General features: G+C 41.2%; 1 protein-coding gene and 1 pseudogene across 1 annotated transcript in view; both read left to right on the forward strand.

Annotated features, from left to right (window-relative positions):
* Positions 1-1,346, forward strand: part of TM2D1 (TM2 domain containing 1) — a 46,739-nt gene extending 45,393 nt beyond the window's left edge. Inside the window, exon 8 of the mRNA XM_045897552.3 lies at positions 1,036-1,346. The gene's annotated coding sequence lies outside the window, so the exon portion shown is untranslated. The remainder of the gene's footprint in view (positions 1-1,035) is intronic.
* Positions 1,347-4,192: 2,846 nt separating this feature from the next.
* On the forward strand, positions 4,193-5,234 carry LOC123858340 (rRNA-processing protein FCF1 homolog; annotated as a pseudogene).
* The last annotated feature ends 17,458 nt before the right edge of the window (positions 5,235-22,692 follow it).

Genomic DNA, 22,692 nt, shown 5'->3' on the forward strand with positions numbered 1-22,692 from the left:
CCCCACCGAGCGTGGAGCCTGCCATGGGGCTTAATCCCACAACCCATGAGATCATGACCTGAGCCAAAACCAAGAGCCAGACCTCCAGCCGACTGAGCCATCTAGGTACCCCAAAGCAGGCTAGACGTTTTGGCCATAGTCATAATCCTAGGGTTTTTAGTTGATTCTGTCTCAGAGAGTGTTTCTAGAGGCCAGGAAAGGAACAGACATTTATTTTCTATGTTGTAGTGTATGAAGTATAATTTTGCCACAAAGGTAGATTTTTTTTTCTTTTCTCACAACAAAATATGGGATCTACTTTATAGTTATTTTCATGAGAGTTGAACAGGGACAGACCCTGTCAGGATCTGAGGAATTTATTCAACTGATTGGCCAAAAAGTTTTTCAAATCTTTTCTTATAAACTATAAGAATCTTTGGATTTAAATGAAGCTTAGAGATCTATCTTCCTCTTCTTACCAGGGAATAAATTGAGACCTGAGTAAGTCGAGACTAAGATACAACTAATCAGTACAAAGCTGAATGTAGAATCCAGGATTTTGGTGCCTTCCACTGGTGGTTCTGCACTACCCACCCCACCCCATCCCCCACCAACTCTGTCATTTTGCAGTAAGCATCTTCATTTTGGAAATTGTCAGTCCTACTTTATGAGAAAGCATGTATAGTTTCACATAGCCCTGTTTTCATACTGTAAATTGTTGTGTCTCTTTCAAAAGTTTACAGATTGTTTTTAAGCCGTAATGTGGAAGAGTTAAGCAAATGCAGTTTAGAAAGCAGTTTCATTCTCTGTAGTCTATTATATAAACTTTTAATTGGGATTCCAGACTCAGATTTGATATTTAAAACTCAAGGGCCTCATTGAGAAGGCAGATCTCTGCACTGTCATTCACATGATCTCCTACAGTATATATAGAAATGCTCCAAGAGAAAGAAAAAAATGTCCTGAGTAAATGAAGCGTTAAAATGTGCATCTACAGTAACGTCATTTGACTCTTAAAATACTGTGTTTTAACATATTTGCTTTTTTCTGTTTTAGGATTTGGGCTTCCTTGATTTCAATAGAGCACTCTCAGTATATGGATTTCCAGATTTTCCTTTTTCTTCGTATACCACTTTATGGATTCTTTATAACTTTTTGTTGATATTTTTTGTTTTGTTTTACTTAAAAGCATATTATTCTGAGATTTATTTAATTGGACTTTCTTTGAGAGCTGTGTGATAATTGAGTCTTAGGCTACTGTCTCCATGAGATAGATAGCTTATTACCCCGATATTCTTTAATGCCTTTTCCAAAGGCAAGTTGCGACTTGTCATTTTCGCTTCTGAAAAATAAAAGAATGACTTATTCACATTTTTTTTAGTGCTTTACTATTAAGAAAACCTTATATGTTGAATGTAGCGGTCTTCTGCATTTTGATCCTTCAAAGCACTTAATCCACAGTATGAACAAACACCATTTCCTATATTGCCTGGGGCCACAGTTGTGTTTTTCTGCAGCCTCTGCCTTGGTATCCATCGAGTGAAAGATCACTGGGGAGTCTGAAACCTTGAGGCAACATGGATACTTCTGGCACTGATGCAGCCCTCTGAAGTGTGAACTTGTTCCTTCTTGCTTTGGGAGTGAGGCACTAGCTTTTGGAAGACCAGCTGCTGACTCATCTAGCTCAGCGCAGTTATATTTGAAGCTGCATGGACAAGGTGGGAACACCAAACAGATGATGAATGTCTTCCCTCTGTTAGCGCTGCCAGGCAGATGCTGATACAAGTGACTTGGGTGAGGCACCAGTGTCTGAGGGACCCTGTACCTTAGCACTGGCTTCCTCACCGCATTTGGGAGGGTGGTAAGAAGATGGAAATACCGGGAATGTTACATGTCCTCATGATACTGTCATGCTTTCTTTAGTAACAGGCATAACAATTTCACAGTCACTTGGGTCCCAGCTCCTCAAGAGTAAAAACCATCGTTTTTTATCGCTCATTTTACTCAGAAGTATACAGTGACAGTACAGTTAGCTTCCTAACATGTTAGTCATTCAGTAACAGCTTCTGCAGTTGGTGGGAGATTATGCGGTATTGATACATGAAATGAATTTGGATTGACTCCTCATGTACGCCCAGAATGGTCTCTCTGATTCATTCGTTAGTTAAAATCCTGAGTGTCTACTGCGTGGGAGGCCCTGTTCTAGATGCTAGGGTGCAGCCCTGAACAAAACACAAACCAACATGTCTGCCCTTCAGGAGCTAATGTTCCCTGGGGACCGACTTTTCACAGTGATAGTATTTCTGGCTGCAGTTTAAGCTAGCTGGTAGATACCCGTTTTCTGGTACTTCCTAGCTCCTTTTGGTTGCAAACAGTGCTTTGGAGTTTAACCTTAGGATCCCCTAAGCCCAGATTTGAAGTCTTTACGTTTCTACAGCCATGTAAGTTCAATTATATAAGAAGTACCTGCAATCAAATCTTGAAAAGTAATCTTGATTCTTGTGTGATTGTTAGTTATTAACATGGCCAGTGGGAAGTCTGTTTCAAAGCAGGTGCTTCTCAAAGTATTTATTCATATAAGTTGTACTCTGAAAGGGTTGTAGAGAAAATCTAGAGAGAAAGTCTCTTCACAATACATTCTTAAACCCGTAGATTCTGTTTTCTCTATATAATTTCCTAAATTTACATGACAAGAACACTTCAGATTTTCCGGTTTGCCTAATTCTCAATTGCCTAATATATGTCATTCTTTAACAAATGGTTTTCCTGTATATTATTATATTTATTTTTTATGTAAATGCATTTAATACATGTAAATGCAGTTTTTGTTTTTGTTTTGTTTCGTTTTGCTTTCGTGGAGCACTATTTTGGCTATTTGTTAGTAGTGTCTGTGAGTACGAATCATATTTTGAGTCCTCTGCCTGAGATTTTTTTTTTTTAAGATTTTATTTATTTATTTGACAGAGAGAGAGACACACAGCGAGAGAGGGAACACAAGCAGGGGGAGTGGGAGAGGGAGAAGCAGGCTTCCCATGGAGCAGAGAGCCCGATACGGGGCTCGATCCCAGGACCCTGGGACCATGACCTGAGCCGAAGGCAGAGGCTTAACGACTGAGCCACCCAGGCACCTCTGTATGAGATGTTTTATATGATAACTCTGCTTTTAGAGCAGTGACCAAAATTGTGAGATGGATTAGCTTGGTCATTCCTTGGGTTACTCCTAAACCCTCTAGGATGGGATGGAATGGGTTCTTTCAATGCTACAGAAGCAGTGTTTCTCTAGAAATATTTTCAAATGATACTACTTTAGGCCGAAAGAATGAATACAATTTCCAGAAGTACCTCTTCACCCAGGAGGATTTCTTACCTACGCTGTATTAAAATAAAAGACCTCTTTAGGACTTGAAAGATTGTGCTATGTGTATGGCCAGCATCTGTTCATGGGATTCCTAGGACTATAAGAAATATTGGTTTGTGGATATGCTTTGTTTTACAAAAAAAAATGTGTGTCTTTTCCCCTTACTTTAACCTAGATGCTTAAGGCTAGGTTAAGTATATAATACTGATAGGCAGCTAGGAAGCTAAAATAGATCTATTAGCAAGAACTGGCAAAAAGAAAAATTAGTTCTTGAAAAGTACAAGTCCAAGGTGTCAATTCCTCTTCCTCATTCAAACACCTTAAATGTAGATATTCCCCAGGGTTCTGGCACCTTCCCTCTTCCTTTCTCTCATTAAGTCAGCATCCATTTTGCTTTTTTCTATTTACAAAATTAATACAATATAACGCAGAAGTTCTGGGAAAACACCAAAAGAGTATAAAGAAAAAAAATTCCATAGTTCAAAGATAACGATGTTCATATTTTTATGTCTGTCCTAGTAGTTTTTCCATGCATTAGTTTCTTCACAAAAATGATACATTATCCATACTGTTTTGTAGCCTGCTTCTTCACACTGTAAAGATTTTTCTATTTCAATAAATATCCTTTTACAACATTATTTTTAATGGCTGCAGAATATTCCGTGTCTGTATCATAATTTATTTATGTAATTCCTTTGTGTATTCTTTGGTATTTGTTATTCCAATAAATCAACAACACACGTTTATGATTCTTTTTCTCCAGAATTGCCATTCTTAGTAAAAAAAAATTATATATTAAAGTTCTTGATACCTATACACAATCCTAGTTAACCAGGGTAATGGAGAAGTATTGGGGAATGATAGCAAATCGAGTAGTTTGGCACAAGATGCTGAATAGTTGAATTATCTAATGCCCTCCAGAAAGCTTCAAGATAGAGGCTTTTTAAGAAGGAGTAAGTAGGAGGTGATCCCAGAAGAAATAGGTGCAGTGTGAACATGGGGAAACAAAAGAAGGCAAAGTATATGACCATGAAGTGAATGCTTAGACTCAGAGATGAGAGACTTAAAGAGAGGAATAGATTAACACCTAAAAAAGAAAGAAAAGAAAGATCCCAGTGTACCGAAGGAAAGAGAAGTCTCCCAACATCCTTCCTGCTTATTCTTCCAATATAACATGTGGCTGGGCCCATCTGGCCACATCCTGGTTGATAACAACCTTATCAAACTTTTCCATTAAAGCCAAACTCAACTTAGTATAGTCAATGATGGACTGTCTGTATGCCAAGTGTATCCCTTGAATAACTGCATAATGGTTGAAATTGAGAAATTGGGGCTGAAGTATTGTGTAACCCTAAAGATTGCCAGGGATCCAAGATTTGAAGGATTACAAACGACACACAAAGGAACTTATACAGATGACTGCTTAGTACAGAGTAGCTCACAAGTGTTACATTGTGGCCACAGTTGACCGGACCTTAAATGAAGGATCTGGAAGATCCCTGGAATTCCCATCATGTACATTTCTAACCATAGGTACAACATTTGGGTGGATACCAGATGATTATGGAGCCCCTTGGTTCTAATTCTTAAAGATAGAGTTCCTCTGCCTTCCTTTACCAACTTTTTCTGTTGCCTGTTAATATAATAATAGGGTGTAACATGAATTATTATTCCATTTATCCATTTGCTCTGTTACAAGCTAAGTATGGTTAAATACACTGACTTTTTGACATTGTTTAAAAAAAAAAAGTAGGAAGCTCAATCTCAGTGGTCTTTATTCTCCCCTACTGAGAGGGAAAGGAAGATAGGTAAATTCAGAAAATGAGACAAGTTACTAATTAGGAATGAATAAAAGATTTCTGAACAGCACTGAGTACCCAAATGAGTCTTGGATTAATTCATCTGTAGCTGAGTTGATGAGCATAATAGTAATAAGTAATAGTTACTTATTCCTATTACCTCTCTCTCTCTCTCTTTTTTATTTTTAAGGTTTATTATTTGAGGAGCGCCTGCATGGCTCAGTCGTTAAGCGTCTGCCTTCGGCTCAGGTCATGATCCCAGGGTCCTGGGATTGAGTCCCGCATGGGGCTTCCTGCTCAGCGGGAAGCCTGCTTCTCCCTCTTCCACTCCCCCTGCTTGTGTTCCCTCTCTCGCTGTCTCTCTCTCTGTCAAACAAACAAACAAAAAGATTTAAAAGAGAAACAGGTGTTATTATTTAAGAGAGAGTGCGTGAGCAGGGGGAGGAGAGAGAGAATCTCCTGAGTGTAGAGTTCGATGTGGGGCTCGATCCCACAACCCTGAGATCATGACCTGAGCTAAAATCAAGAGTCGGACACTTAACCAACTGAGCCACCCAGGTACCGCTCTCTCTCTCTCTCTCAAGTAATCTCTATATCCAACGTGGACTCAAACTCACTACCCTGAGATCAAGAGCCAGATGCTCTACCAACTGAGCCTGTCAGGTGCTCCCCTGTTATCTTTTTAAATAGAGCCTACTATCTTAATTCTTAGTAAATGCAGCAATGCTCTTAAAGCTAGTCATTGTCTGATGGAGACCAAAGGTTATCTACCTTTTTAGAAAATAGATATTTTTTAGGAAAGATAAAAAGATTAAGGCTTAAAGTCTTTAAATTTCAAGAAGATTTTAACTTGTTAAAAGGTCCTTTTACCACTCTCCGTGTGCAGGATGTTATGCTAAGCTCATTTTTTTTTAAAGATTTTTATTTATTTATTTGAGAGAGAGAGAGAGAATGAGAGAGAGAGCATGAGAGGGGGGAGGGTCAGAGGGAGAAGCAGACTCCCCGCCGAGCAGGGAGCCCGATGTGGGACTCAATCCCAGGACTCCGGGATCATGACCTGAGCCAAAGGCAGACGCTTAACCGACTGAGCCACCCAGGCGCCCTGTTAAGCTCATTTTATATTTTAAATGATTTAGTCCTCACAACATTTCTGTAGGGTCTTTCTAAATAGTTAATACCATCATCCCCACTTTCCAGATAAGTAAATTGAGTCCCACAAAATTTGAATGATTTGCTCAAGGTCATGAAATAAGTGCTGAAGCCAGAATTGAAACCCAGGTCTATATCTGCTTTATTCTGCCTTCGGTGTGATAGTTACAACTGTCTAATTCTATGAGACACTGCTAATGACTGTATTAAGAGATTTTTCTTAATATGTTGTTTAATGTTTTCAGTATGGAAATTATCAGCCTACACTGAGCCTTTTTACTTAACCGATAGTTTGCTGGTAAAAAAAAAATTATTTCAACTTCTCAACTTTGCATCATGCAGATGCCAACATGCTTTATGAATATCTAAATGAGACTATGATGAAGGGATGATTTTCTAAAACCCAAAGATTTTCCTGCTGCCACTTTACCTGACATTTGCAGCACTTTCTGGACTAAAAGTCTGATTACGTTTGTATAACAAGGAGAGAGATGTTAGGTAGGACCATACTGTCATGCTCTGCTTAGTCCTGCTGAGATCAGATGATGACAGAGAAATCTGTACATGGTGGGATTGCAGGTGTTTTTTATTTAGTTAGGGTAGATTTTTCTTTTTTTTTTTTTTTGGCTTATCTGAGTTTTCTAACTTTCCCACGATAAACATGCATTATTTGCATGCACGTATTTGACACAGTAAGTGACAGTATGGGTAAATTAGAACAAAGAACCCAAGAAAATCTTGTTTTCTTTGTCCCCTCTCCTTCCTCCTCAAGATACACTTACCCTAATCTCTGATGTGACTCTGACTTCAAGGACTAGATAATACATTTAAAAGAAAAAGGCATATCTAACACATGATATCAAAGGTCTGACATCCAACCAGCACAGTTTGATGGGAAAATCATCAAAGCAGGACTGTGGAATCAGGCCTGAGTCTGTGTTCTGTCTTTGTCACTTGTTTTGTGACTGAGCACATAATGGTTATGAGCCCCTCTGTCTTCATATAAGTAGGGATCATAGTATCAATTAGATGAGGTTGAGAGATTAAAATGACATAGATAACAGTCATTATTTATTGAACATACTTTAAAGTAATAGAATGCATTAGGCATTGTTGCGGGGGTGGGGGTGTCCATCTGGAATTTGCAAGGGCTTCCCTCATACTTGGGCTATGGTGTGGTTATACCTTGAGTGAAATGCTGGAGGACTCGGAAGTTCCTTTTACAGAAGGAAGGTGAGATGTGTTCTTGGGACATTGTTTACCTACAGTAAACCTACCTCTATTATTGCTATTGTTACATATAGTCACTCTGTGTAATAAGTGTTAAAAATGTCTTCTTTTTCAAGAAAGTAGTGTGGTTTTTTAAAAATTTTTATTGTTATGTTAATCACCAGACATTACATCATTAGTTTTTGATGTAGTGTTCCATGATTCATTGTTTGTGCATAACACCCAGTGCTCCATGCAGAACGTGCCCTCTTTAATACCCATCACCAGGCTAACCCATCCTCCCACCCCCCTCCCCTCTAGAACCCTCAGTTTGTTTTTCAGAGTCCATCGTCTCTCATGGTTCGTCTCCCCCTCCGATTTCCCCCCCTTCATTCTTCCCCTCCTGCTATCTTCTTCTTCTTTTTTTTTTTTCTTAACATATAATGGATTATTTGTTTCAGAGGTACAGATCTGTGATTCAACAGTCTTGTACAATTCACAATGCTCACCAGAGCACACACCCTCCCCAGTGTCTATCACCCAGCCACCCCACCCCTCCCACCCCCCACCACTCCAGCAACCCTCAGTTTGTTTCCTGAGATTAAGAATTCCTCATATCAGTGAGGTCATATGATACATGTCTTTCTCTGATTGACTTATTTCGCTCAGCATAACACCCTCCAGTTCCATCCACGTCATTGCAAATGGCAAGATCTCATTCCTTTTGATGGCTGCATAATATTCCATTGTATATATATATACCACATCTTCTTTATCCATTCATCTGTCGATGGACATCTTGGTTCTTTCCCAGTTTGGCTATTGTGGACATTGCTGCTATAAACATCAGGGTGCACATACCCCTTCAGATCCCTACATGGTATCTTTGGGGTAAATACCCAGTAGTGCGATTGCTGGGTCGTATGGTAGCTCTATTTTCAACTTTTTGAGGAAGCTCCATACTGTTTTCCAAAGTGGCTGCACCAGCTTGCATTCCCACCAACAGTGTAGGAGGGTTCCCCTTTCTCTGCATCCCCGCCAACATCTGTCGTTTCCTGACTTGTTAATTTTAGCCATTCTGACTGGTGCGAGGTGGTATCTCACTGACATTTTGATTTGGATTTTCCTGATGCCGAGCGATGTTGAGCACTTTTTCACGTGTCTGTTGGCCATTTGGATGTCTTCTTTGGAAAAATGTCTGTTCATGTCTTCTGCGCATTTCTTGATTGGATTCTTTGTTCTTTGGGTGTTGAGTTTGATAAGTTCTTTATAGATTTTGGATACTGGCCCTTTATCTGATATGTCATTTGCACATATCTTCTCCCATTCTGTCGGTTGTCTTTTGGTTTTGTTGACTGTTTCTTTTGCTGTGCAAAAGCTTTTTATCTTGATGAAGTCCCAATAGTTCCTTTTTGCCCTTGCTTCCCTTGCCTTTGGCGATGTTTCTAGGAAGAAGTTGCGGCAGCTGAGGTCGGAAAGGTTGCTGCCTGTGTTGTCCTTGAGGATTTTGATGGACTCCTGTCTCACATTGAGGTCTTTCAACCATTTTGAGTCTATTTTTGTGTGTGGTGTAAGGAAATGTCCGGTTTCATTCTTCTGCATGTGGCTGTCCAATTTTCCCAACACCATTTGTTGAAGAGACTTTTTTCCATTGGACATTCTTTCCTGCTTTGTCAAAGATTAGTTGACCATAGAGTTGAGGGTCCATCTCTGGGCTCTCTATTCGGTTCCATTGATCTATGTGTCTGTTTTTGTGCCAGTAGTAGTGTGTGTTTTTTTTAGATTTTATTTATTTGAGAGAGAGTACATATGGGGTGGGGGATGGGCAGAGGGACCCAGAGAGAGAGAGGGAGAAGCAGACTCTCCACTGAGCAGGGCGCCCAACTCAGGGGCTCGATCCCAGGACCCCGAGATCATGACCTGAGCCGAAAGCAGATGCTCAACTGACTGAGCCACCCAGGCGCCCTTTCAGAGAGTAGTCTTATTGGCACCTTCACTGCTTTAAGACTTTCCTTATGTAAGAGAAGTCTGCAATGTGGCAGATTTCATTTTCATTGCTTTTTAATAGGAAGTTCTTTGTAGATATTTCCTTATGTAAGAGAAGTCTGCAATGTGGCAGATTTCATTTTCATTGCTTTTTAATAGGAAGTTCTTTGTAGATATTTATCTAATACATTTAGAAATGTATTTCTATGAGGCAGAAATGTTGCTACTTTCGGCCCAAATTAAGGTTAATTGCAAGCAATCGCTACACATACAACAGAATGTTGCTTTTACGCCCTCAATGTTATCAGAAAATGCCAAGCATGTGGAGATTAGAACTTGAAAAATGATTAAGGTTAGAGCTCTTTGGGCTGCATATGCCAAAGGAAAACGTTTTCTTAACAGAATACTTTAGAAAGTGTGTGGCGTTTGAACTTTTAATCATATGAGCTCATTTTATATTTAAGAGGGTGTGATTATGAAGGCTCAAGGTTCTGTCTTTGGTTTTCAGACAAATCTCAACATCTGACTATTTACTTGAATGAATGAAATTCCTTTATGATGGCGCCATTAGAAACGTAGGGGAAATGACGTGTCTTCTTTATGTGATTTGTGACTGAGTCAAAGTGTTGGAGTGAAGTGGCCGGAGACATGACACAAATTTGCTCTAAGTAACTACAGCAAGTCTTTAGAAAGGTATTCAAAAGACATACATTTATTGTTTATTAATTCTCAACTATATATTGACCTACTGTGTACCCCTTCTGCTCTTGCCCTTGTATATATAACATATTCTCCACATGGTAGCCAAAGCAATAAAAGTAAATGAGAACATGTCACTTTTTTGCTGATTCTTAATGGCTTCCTGTCATGCTTCAAATATGCCAAATTGGTTCCTACCTCAAGATTTTCATGCTGGCTCTTTCCTTTGCCTGGAATGCTTTTTCCCAGGTCTTTGCAAGGCTGGCTTCCTCATTTGTTTGAGTCTCGGCTCAAATAATCCCCCTGACTGTCCTTCTCAGGTACTACCCCAGTCGGTCCTCCACTGGTCACTCTCTGAGTCCTTACCTCTCTTCATTTCTCTTCACAGCACTAATGCTAGCCGAAATGACATGTGTTTATTTATTCTCCCTTTGTTTCCCCTACCAGACTTTCTCTTGGATATCGCTGTAGCGATATCCATAGTCCCTGGAACATAATAGGTGCTCAAAGGATATGCCCACTGGAATGGGAACACTAGAATGGGTTAATAGGAATATAAATTAATTTGAGATTAAATAATCTTCTGCTTTGAATAATTTACTTTAGGAGTTGGCATCCAAACATGGTCCCAACCCTAATTATTGTCTACAGGAAGGGGATGGGTAAGGAAATGGAAATGGGCCTATGCTGATTTATTCAAGTCCTTGATGGTCCCAGTGCTTGGGACAATGCCTGGAACAGTATAAGAATTTTATCAACATTAGATTCTTATCATGGGATGGATGATTGTTAGAGGTGGTTCTCAAAAAAACACCAGCAAGTAGATTTTCAGAAACAATAGGAAGGAGGTAGATGGGGGTGGGGGGGAAGGGGTGCTACTAAATCCCTTAATATGTGTCATATTAGGTGTCATTATATACTTTCCTGACCTGATTATCTTGTTGGTAGGAAGACTAAGAGCCTTCTGGAGATATCCATGTCCTAATCCTCAGAACCTGGGAATATGTTACCTTATGTGACAACAAGGATTTTGCATGTGTGATTAAATTAAGGTCTTAAAATGGGAAGATCATCCTGGATTACTGGGGTGGGCTCAATACAATCACAAGAGTCCTTAGAAGGGAAAGAGGGAGGAAGGAGAGCCAAAGACAAGATGACTGACCGGAGGCCAAAGAGGATAGAGATTTGAAGATTCTGCACCCCTGGCTTTGAAGATAGAAGGGGGGACAATGGGCCAAGGAATGTAGGTGGGCGCTAGAAGCTAGAAAAAGAAGGAAAGGGGTTCTCCCCTGGAGCCTCCAGAGGAACACAACTCTACTGACACTGTGATTTTAGCCTAGTAAGACCTATTTCAGACTAGTAACTTGCAGAACTGTAAGATTATGAATGTGGGTTGTTTTAAGCCACTAAGTCTAGCATAATTTTTTGCTGCCCCACTAGGAAACTATTACAGTTGTTACATTGGAAATGAATTACTTACAGCTTGTTGTGGGATCATCCCTTTCTCCATTCTTGCTAGTCTTTGTCTTTTAATGGATATGTTTAGACCACTTGCATTTAAATTAATTATTGACCTGTTAGGGCTTAAGGCTGCCATTTATTACTTGTTTTTTGTCTTTCTGTTTCTCATTCTGTTTCTATCTTTTGTCACTTGGGCATTACCTGAGTATCTTTTTAAATTGATATTTTTTTATTTACAATGCTTTGGAGCATATCACCTTGCATCATTTTCTTTAATGGTTGCTCTTGACATTACACTATACTTATATAACTTGTCACAGCGTACTGGTATCAACATTTTACCACTGTTAGTGAAGTATTGGAAGCTTACCTCGGTTTAGGTGCCTTTACCTTTTCCACTTTTTTTTTGTTTTTTAGTAATCTCTACACCCAATGTGGGGCTCAAACTCACAACCCCGAGATCGAGTGTTGCATGCTCCACCGACTGAGCCAGCCGGGCACACTTACCTTACCTTTTCCACTTTTAAAATGGTACAGCAGCAATAAGGAACTAAGACAAGCCTCAAAACCTCTTTCACGCATGGCTACCCCTGTGGGCTTAGGAGTTAAACTTCCCAGGTTCAAATTTTACCTTCTGCAGTTAATGTGCTGTGTGACCTTGCGCAAGATACTCACCCCTCTGAGTCTCAGTTCCCTCATCCATAAATTGGGAAGGAAATGGTAATACCACACTACCCATTAAACATTGCTATTTATATTTCCCCAGGCCCTATATGCAGCATTTTCATAACTGTTCTCAGCTGCTGCTGCTTCTTCTTCTTCTTTTCTTCTTCTGATTCTTTGTAACAGGCTTTATTTTTTAGAGCAGTTTTAGGTTCACAGCAAAACTGAGCAGGGTGTACAGAGATTTCCCATATATATCCTGCCCCCACACCTGCACAGCCTGCCCTGTTATCCACATCCCCCTCCAGAGTGGCACTTTTTTTTATCATGGATGAACCTACACCCACACATCATAATCACTCGAAGTCCATAGTGCACATAAGGCTTCACTCTTGGTGTCTTGCTTTCTACTGGTTTGCACAAATGTTTCATAACATGTATCCACCATCATAGTATCCCACAGACGCTATATTCTCACAGGCCTAAAAATCCTCTGTGCTCTGCATATTCATCCCTCCCTCCCCGCTAACCCCTGATAACCCTAATCTTTGTACTGTTTCCAGAGTTTTGCCTTTTCCAGAATACTGTTAGAATTGTGCAGTCTGTAGCCTTGGGCGCCTGGGTGGCTCAGTTGTTAAGCGACTGCCTTCGGCTCAGGTCATGATCCCAGGGTCCTGGGATGGAGCCCCGCATCGGGCTCCCTGCTCTGCGGGAAGCCTGCTTCTCCCTCTCCCACTCCCCCTGCTTGTGTTCCCTCTCTCGCTGTCTCTCTCTGTCAAATAAATAAATAAAATCTTTAAAAAAAAAAAAAGAATTGTGCAGCTGTAGCCTTTTTAGATTGGCCTCTTTCACTTAGCAATATGCATCTGTAATTCCTGCCTGCCTTTTCATGACTTGATAGCTCATTTCTTTTAGTGCTGAATAATATTCCATTGTCTGGATGTACTACAGTTTTCCATTCATCTACTGAAGGACGCCGTGGTCATATCCAAGTTTGGGCAACTACAAATAGAGCTGCTACAACCATCCGTGGGAAGGTTTTTATGTGGACATGTTTTCAACACCTGTGGGTAAATGCCAAGGAGCATGATTGCTGGAATGTGTGGTAAGAGGATGTTTAGTTTTGTGAGAAAACTTTCAACCGTCTTCCAAAGTAGCCAAATTATCTTACCTTTCCACCAGCAACGAATGAGAGATCCTATAGCCGCCCATTTTCACTGGCCTTTGGTCTTGTCAGTGTTTTGAATTTTGGCCATTCTAATAGGTGTGTAGTGGTATCTCGTTGTTTTAATTTGCATTTTTCTTATGACATACAATGTGAAGCAGCTTTTCATATGATTATTTGTCATCAGTAGATCTTAGGTGAGGTGTCTGTTAAGTTGTTTGGCCCATTTTTAGCTGTGTTGCTTGTGTTCTTTTTGTTGAGTTGTAAGAGTTCTTCATATACTTTGGACAGCAGTCTTTTATCAGATGTGTCTTGTGCAAATATTTTCTCTCAGTCTGTGGCTTGTCTTCTCATTCTCTTGAAAGTGTCTTTCACAGAGCAGAAATTTTTAATTTTAGTGAAGCTCAGCTTATCAGTTAATTCTTTCATGGGTCGTGCCTCTGGTGTTGTATCTAAAAAGTCATCACCAAACCGAGGTCATCTAGATTTCCTCCTATGTTATCTTCTAGGAGTTTTATGGTTTTGCATTTTACATTAAGGTCTATGATCCATTTTGAGTTAGTTTTGTGAAAAGTGTAAGGAAAGCCTGTGTCAGGATTTTTTTTTTTTTAACATGTGGATATCCAGTTGTTCCAGCACCATTTGTAGAAAACTCATCTTCATTTCTAAATTTATTCCTCCCGTGTCCTTATGGTTGGAGACAGCAGTGCCTCTACCAAGAGAGAAACTGAGCAGTTCTCTCTCTCTCTCTCTCTTTTTAAAGATCTTGTTTTTTTAAGTAATCCCTATGCCCGGTGTGGGAATTGAACTTACAACTCCAAGATCAAGAGTCGCATTCTCCACGGACTGAGTCAGCCAGGTGCCCCTCAGCAGTTATCTTTGATGCTATCTTCCCCTACATCCTATGGATCACCAACCTTTTCAATCCCACCCTATAAGTACTCTGAAATCATTACTTCATCCTCCCTGCCACTCTGTTTTTCAGGTCCCTGAATTCTTGTCATCTGGGAACCCGTGACAAATTCCTGTCTGGTCTACCTGGCCAGTCCCAGCTTCCCTTCTGTCCCCATTCCTGCTCCCACCACAGTGATCTTTCTGAAAAGCAGATCTGATCATCGCTATGCTGCTTGCAACTGCCCAGAAATTCCCTATTTCATTTATAAGATGAAATCCAAATCCCTTTTGCTGGATTAACAGGTTTATCCTGACTGATAAGCCACCATGTTTCACCTCCCTTCACTGCCAGGACATGTGAGCTGCCCCCTTGAGGTGAGGGGGAATATGTCCTGATCTCCCTCACCCTGAGACTCATGCTGACTGCTGCTCACCCTGGCCACCCACTTCAAAGTATCTCTTAGTTTCTTGAAGACACAAGAAGGAGGTCAGAAGTTCAATCATGTCTCTCGGGGCTAAAATGGAAGTATCTGCAGGAACACGTCCTACTGGAGGTTCTAGGGGAGAATGCATTTCCAAGCCTTTTCCAGCTTCTTTTTGAGTTGGGTTTGAAGACTTCTTCTGTCTTTCCGTACTACCCTATGCTTCCCTCCAGCACGGTACTGATGATTTATTATCGTGATGATCTCTTTAGGAGACAGTAACAATACTCCTGAAGTTCATTGATTTTGGCCTTATTGCGATACGTTGCAAACGAAACTAAAATGAAGAAAAGTAACGTTAACAGACACCCGTGTACTTGGCACTGAGGTTACATATATGTTATGATTTGCCATACTTGTTTCAGGTTTCTCTTTTTTCTCTTATGAAATAAGAGGTTATGACATAACTAAAGCCCCACCCCTCCCAAACCTTTCTCCACCTTTCCTCCCTGAAGGTCAACACTAACCTGAAGTCAGTGAGGAGAAGTCTTTATTTCTCTGTCTCCCTCGCTGAACAGTCGGTCAGCACCACAGGGAGGGCAGGGAAGATGGGTGTCGTTTTACTGTGGTCTCTCCATCGCTGGCGCTTAGCACAGGGCTTGTCACATGTGCTCCTCAAACAACCGGCTGGTGGGGCTAGCCTCAGTGACCGCCCTGAACCCACTACTGTCCAAAGCAGCTCTTTCTGGAGTCTTACACAGCTCCACCTGTTCTTACTTCACTGGGAGTTCGCTCCTTCTCAGAGAAGGGCTGAGATGATTATGACAGGGGCAAAAAGGAACAGAGGACAGAGCATGAATTTTGGAATCACACTTACAGGGTACGTGTCTTTGAGCATTTTCTTAACCTCTCTGGGTGTTTAATTTCCTCTTTTGGAAAAATGAGGCCAATAATATTCATTTCACAGGGGTTTGTGAGGATTAAATAAAGTTAACAAATGTGAATCTTCCCTTGATGGTGGAATAGGTGCTCGATAAATGTTGCCATTGCCATACAAACAATTAAGTATTTTTTCTCTTTGTGTTTTCTTGCTGAGATTTTTCCCCTCACGGGCTTTTTATTTGCTTCTCCCCATGTCCCCATTCTGTTCCTTCTCTCATTCCATTGCCTCAGCCAGGAAGAAAGCTCCACAGTGCACTGGCTATCTGTAGCCCATGTACCCTTAAGGTCCAGCTCCATCCAGTTCTGAATATTCCAGCTTTCTTGTCCTCTTTTCTTCTTTAAACATGGGTCATAGATCACTTAGCCTCTGTGATGAACTCTCTCGAATGTGGCATTTATGTTGGAGTGCTCTTTCCCATTCTCTTTGTGAGTTCCTCGTAGGCCAGGACTGAGTCTTATATTTTTTGTTTTTTAAAGATTTTTATTTATTTATTTATTAGAGAGTGAGAGAGAGAGAGACAGAAACAGCATGAGAGGGGAGAGGGTCAGAGGGAGAAGCAGGCTCCCCGCTGAGCTGGGAGCCCGATGAGGGACTTGATCCCAGGACTCCGGGATCATGACCTGAGCTTCCAAAGGCAGTCACTTAACCAACTGAGCCACCCAGGTGCCCTGAGTCTTATATTTCTGTTATGTTCCATGCTTCTCAGCCCTAACACAGGAGGTAGGATGGCGTGGAGTCAGGCTGCCTGAGTTCAAATCCTTGTTCTGCTACTTGCTATGTGATCTGGGTCAAGTAACTTCAGTTTTCTGGACTCAGTTTTCTTAGTGTAAGTTGGGAGTAATAACAATCCCTCCACCCCAAGATTCTTGATGTAATCACATCTTCAAAGTCCCTTTTGTCATGTAAAAGAATATATTTGAAGGTTCTGGGAATGAGGATATAAACATCTAGTGGAAGGGCATTTACTCTGCCTCCCACACCAATATAGTAAAACTCATTCATTCATTCAACAAACATTTATTTATCACCTAGTATATGGCAGACCTTCTTTTAGGCCCTGGGGTTGCAAATACAAATAAAAATAATTTCTAGTGGATAGAGAGTATCTAGTTTAGTGGAGAAATTTGTTGGCAGTGGACCTATCTTTGATTAATGGAGGGGCAGAAAATGGATCCAGTACAGCACTCAATAGGTTAAATATACCCTAGACCTGTGTGTATGAATACTTGTAAGTTAGGTTGAGGTATTCTTGAAATTGCTCTCCCAATGAGAAACCAACAGAAATCACATACACAATTTTAAAGTGAGAAAGAGAATGTGGAAGGGCAATATTGTCTTTTATTTTCTGTTTATCACCAACGTGGTATGTGTGGATTGCAAGGATCAGGGAGAAAGGTTTTTCACTTGGGCATCATCTACCAAATAGAGTAGGCTTATTTCATTTCCCTTCTCACCCACTGAAAAAACACACCGATTTGTTTGTTTGTTTTTTTTCCCCACTCATGCTTTCAATTATTGATTGTGAGGTTGATCCAGGGACATTAACACATCCTATTCACAAGAATAGAAAATGGAAGAATGAGCACAGGGATGGGAAGTACCTGCCAGAATGCTTAGAGATATGGGCCGTGGTTGGCAAAGCAACATGCTGGAAAAGAGAACAAACCAAAAATAATATTTTCAAGTGACAAGTCAATCATGTCTTTCTTTCTTTTTTTTTTTGTTTTTGTTTTTTTTTGTTTTTTAAAGATTTTATTTATTTGACAGAGAGAGACACAGCGAGAGAGGGAACACAAGCAGGGGGAGCGGGAGAGGGAGAAGCAAGCCTCCCGCGGAGCAGGGAGCCCGATGTGGGGCCCGATCCCAGGACCCTGGAATCATGACCCGAGCTGAAGGCAGTCGCTTAACCAACTGAGCCACCCAGGCGCCCCATGTCTTTCTTTCTATTCCCTTGTCAGAAATGAGTAAAAAATGTCCCTCTTTAGACCCGTATTTCCTATTGAATAATCCTTCCTGACTTCTTCTTCTTCTTCGTCTTTTTTTTTTTTAGGATTCTATCCATTTATTCATGAGAGACAGAGAGAGAGAGAGGCAGAGGGAGAAGCAGTCTCCCAAGGAGCAGAGAGCCCGATGCGGGACTCGATCCCAGGACCCTGGGATCATGACCTGAGCCGAAGGCAGACGCCTAACCATCTGAGCCACCCAGGCGCCCCCTTCCTGACTTCTTTGAACACAGACTTGCCCTCCAAACTTCTTTTCTCCTGCACGGTCTTCCTCCTACATGACTGCCAAGAAGTGGGCTAATGACACCGAAGGACAGAAGCCAGAAAGGTTTTCTTTCTTTGCCAGGACTTGGCAACAGGTCACGTGTTTTCACTGGTTGCGGTTGAGGCTTGTTTGTGTTTTGTCTTCCTTAGCTCTGAAAGGACCAGAAATGACTGAAGTGTCTTTAAAATGCAGGAAGTTCCCTCCAGCTGCTTTTGTTTATTCATTATTTTAAAAGGTGAGACTTTTGTGAGTCACTTTGGTTTGTAGCGACCACACAGCTCTCTTTGTGAAGGTGACGCTGACGTTCTCTTTTTCAAACAAATATTTACTGGGTACCTACTGTGTGAAAGTTAGGTGCAGTCGGGCAGGAAGTAGGGAGGGAATGGGCTTCTCCTGAACTTCAGTATGTGCATGCACTGTGACCTTTTGTGCTTAGATAATCTGCCTAAGAAGCATAAGCCCCCCAGGCGCCCCTGCACTCAGATTTTCATTGTGGCAGATGGGTTTCTTCTTCGTGCCAGCTCCCATTGTCTGTCTATGGCACCATGTCATGGAGGACTGTGAGCTGAGCTCACACAGGATGGGAAAGATCAATAAATTATGTCTGCTCTACGTGTGAGAGGGGATGCTGGTGACATATATGCATGGAAATTTTCATTTACTCATTAAACTCTGAACACCAATCGTGTACTAAGCACCATGAAGGCGTATGTGGATCTAAGGCGGTACAAAGCAATATGAGACAAATGCCGATAGATGACCACACACACACACACAGGGACACAGAAATGTAGAGAAATTGCTCTGGAATGGTCCAGAAGTCATCAAGGAACAGCTTTTTCCATGGATGGAGCCTTGTGTATCAGTCAAGGTTTCATCAGAGAAGTCGAACCACTATGAGTGTTATGGAATATGGGATTTATTATAGCAATGAGACATGACATCATTGTGGGAGGGTCTGGGGAAGTAAGATCCAGAAAAGGGAGCTGGAGGGTCAGAATTAAAATTATCAGCCCTCCTGAAACACTGGCCCTGATGGATAGTAGGAGCTTGCAGGGAAAACCTGGGAAGGCAGGTGAGTCTAGCTGCTGGGATGGGACTACCAGGGGAAGCACTGGAGAAGCTCATGGAAGGTTGTTGATTCTGTGTCTGGTGGTGGGCTGGAGCAGTGGGTGGTCATCAGGGCCAGCAACTGGGAACAAGAGCTGGTCACAGAACAGGGGAAGCTAGGACACATTTGAACCTGCTAGTGCCTCTGCTTTTGTCTCTCATCACATCTAATCAAGACTTCAACCTTCTAGAACTCTTGCAAATTTTTCTTCTGGTCAACTCTAATGTGCAATCATACAGGAAAAGAGATCATGAGAAATGTCATTCCAACTTAGCCAGGTTGACACAGTTCAAAACATCACACCTCAAAAAGTGACACAAATCTGCATAAGAGGGGTGAGCAGAGCATGGGGGAAGGCTTGTGGGCAAGGTTTGGTGGTGGGGATGAGTAAGTTAGTGTTTAGGAAACCATGAGCAGGTGGGCCTGGATATAGTGAAGGGCTTATGCTGGAAGATAGTGGAAGATAAGGTTAGAAACAAAGATTGGAAGCATTAATTAATGAATTAATTAACCTATTCAACCATTACTTATTGAGCATATTTTCTCCCCCAGGCACTGTACCAGGCTATCACTATGGTGATAAATAAAGAGCCAAATTTTGAAAGAATGTGAATGTTAGACTATAATATTTGTTCAGTTTTTGATCCATCTCTTGAGAAATAATACACTCTTCCAATTGGGACGACTGATCAGTTGAATTTCTGCCCTTAATTCAACTCAACCAATACTGAACTCAATTCAACCAACATTTAAACCCCTTCTCTGGGCAAGCTCCTCGCAGACTCTATCACTGTCCTCTCAAACAGTGAAACATGGCTGTGCCTGATAATACTGGTCGGATCAGAAATATTGAGTCACTTCTTTCCCTGGCAATTTTCTAGAATGATTTGTGCTTACATTTTATTTTAAGCTATGATGTTTTTCTTCCAAAGCAAAGGTACTTTATTAGGTGCTTAAGTCAGACAAACAGTATACAGATTGCATTGCCTTAAATCCCCCAATTTTTTTTAAAAGATTTTATTTATTTATTTGAGAGAAAGAATGAGAGAGAGAGCATGAGAGGGGTGAGGGTCAGAGGGAGAAGCAGACTCCCTGCCGAGCAGGGAGCCCGATGCGGGACTCGATCCCGGGACTCCAGGATCATGACCTGAGCCGAAGGCAGTCGCTTAACCAACTGAGCCACCCAGGCTCAAATTTTAAATTTAAATCCCCCAATTTTTGATGAAACCAATGTTATTTCAGAACTTTGTGCTAGTGAAGTGTAGCACAGCTTAACATCATGCCTCTTGCTGGGCATACATGATCTCATTTATCGCTCACAAAAGCCTTAAAAGGTAGATACTATCATTGGACCCATTTTGTGGAAATGGAAAGCAAGACTTAATGAGATTAAGCAACTTTCCCAGGATTATATAACTAGTAAGAGACTGAGCTAGGAATTCACTCTTCCTAACCACTCCACAGCCAATAAATGAGCGACTGGTGACTTTAAGAATCCTCCAGCTGACTCAGTGGGGAGTATTTTACTAGCAGGATAGGTGTCTAAGAAGTATTGCTCATAGTCTTAATAGATACAAGTTGAGGATAAAACATCTATGGAAGGAAATCTGCAAAGAGTGTAGAGTGATCTTTGAAGTCTTTAGGCTGCGCTCCCAAGGTTTGAGTTGGCATATGAGCATTTCCTCTAGATTCCAGGATGCAGGCAGCTGCCAGTCAAGCCCCAGTGATATTTGGATAGTTCTGAGCGTTGTGTGCTGGGTGCTTTTTTTTTCCCCCCACAACGAACCCCTGAACTTACTACCGGCTAATGTGGATATCCTGCCATTTCTGCTAAATAAGAAATGTAATGCGGATCTCATTGCGTGATATATGTGTGTGTGTCATGTGTGAGAAAGAGTGCCGAATCTTCACAGAGTCAGAACTGAACTAAAATCAGAAATGATATCTGACCCTTGCAGGATGTGCCATGAAGTCAGAAGCATTTCATTCTTTCCATTTCTATTTTACTACTTGCTGTTATCCCACATCCTTATTGAAGTGTTTCTATCAGCTTGACAGACTATACTCTTTTTCTTTTTTTAAAGATTTTATTCATATATTTGAGAGAGAGAGTGAGCAAGAGAGAGCACAGGAGCAGTGGGAGAGGGAGAAGCAGACTCCCTGCGGAGCAGGGAACCCCATGTGGGACTGGATCCCAGGACCCTGGGATCATGGCCTGAGCCAAAGGCAGACGCTTAACCGACTGAGCCACCCAGGCGCCCCAGATTGTACCCTTTGATACAGAGCCCATTATCAAGTAAGAGATTTCTACATTACTTGGTAGGTTACCCAGCCATGTTTCATTTAACCCTCATAACAGCTTAATGAAGTAGACGAAGCTACTACTCCTCTTTCCATTGTACAGCTGAGCAAACTGAGGCCTAGAGAGATGAAGAGACTTGCCCAGTTAGTTAATGGCAGAACCAAGACTAGTCTCAGCTTTTTCTGCTCTGCCACATAAGTGATGTCAGTCCTGGAAGGAGAGCACCATTGTTGTGAGTCAGATTTTTTTACTTTTTAATCATATTTTCACATGTTGACATCCTGTTTTCTTTTGGACCCATTCTAAATTAATTTTTGGATGGGCCTCTTTGAGGTTGTGCTGCTGAGGGGGAGTGGGTGGACAGGAATCCAAAGTACACGGGTCTATGGCCAATGGTCTGCTTTCTTTACAGCCCAGGCGATCCAAACCAAATGTGACAAATGGGCAGAATCTCATAAGTATTCCAGCTCGTCCCTTCCCTAGTTTGATTACATTGTACCGGATGGCATTTGGAACTCGGTTCAGGGTGCATAGAGCTGAATTATGCAATTTGCCAATATGCAATTAACTGGAGTAGCAACACATTCAATCTAATGGGGGCCAGACAGAGACTGCATAATTCTTGGGAGCACAAGTTGATTATGCAGTTTAGTGATATGCACTTAAGAGAAGTGCACCACATCTATCTGATCCCATTTCTTCCAATAGATTCTTCATGGCACTTTACTCCAGCCTTTCTACTTTTATGTTCAAACATATTCTAACCTGTATCCACTTGAAATGAGAACCTTACAGTTCATATGTAGATTCAGGATTCATTTCTCTTAAGAACCAACCTTTAAAAATCTTAACTTTTGAATGCAAAAACGGATAGGCACGTGAGAAAGGAAAGGGTGAATTGGGGGGCTCTGTATGTCTGGGTCTTAAAGATAGGGAACAATACCTGAATTGTGTAATTTAGGGTGCTTCGTTTTCAATTTCTTTTTTTCCCCTTGGTTAGGAAGTTGTGTTTCAAATGCAAACGTGAGGTGCATGAAAAGATTTCTTTTTAAAAGCAATGGCCTTTGCAGTTGGTATTTTTTTTTTTTTAACTTGAGAATGGATATTGTAGAAAGGGGGCCCTTTTACGAGAAACTCCAATTAAATGACAGTTCATTGAGTGTAGCCAGTTTTAAGTTACTCTGATGATGATGGATCGTTAATTTAATTTGGCAGGTTTTACTGGTTTACTGTATGCTTGCTGTATGCCCTGGATTGACCTAAATCCTTTGGGGGGCCCCCAGA

Source organism: Mirounga angustirostris, unplaced genomic scaffold, assembly GCF_029215605.1.
Source record: "Mirounga angustirostris isolate CCGP_5_RB_7025 unplaced genomic scaffold, mMirAng1.0.hap1 SCAF_4, whole genome shotgun sequence".
Classification (NCBI taxonomy): Eukaryota; Metazoa; Chordata; class Mammalia; order Carnivora; family Phocidae; genus Mirounga; species Mirounga angustirostris.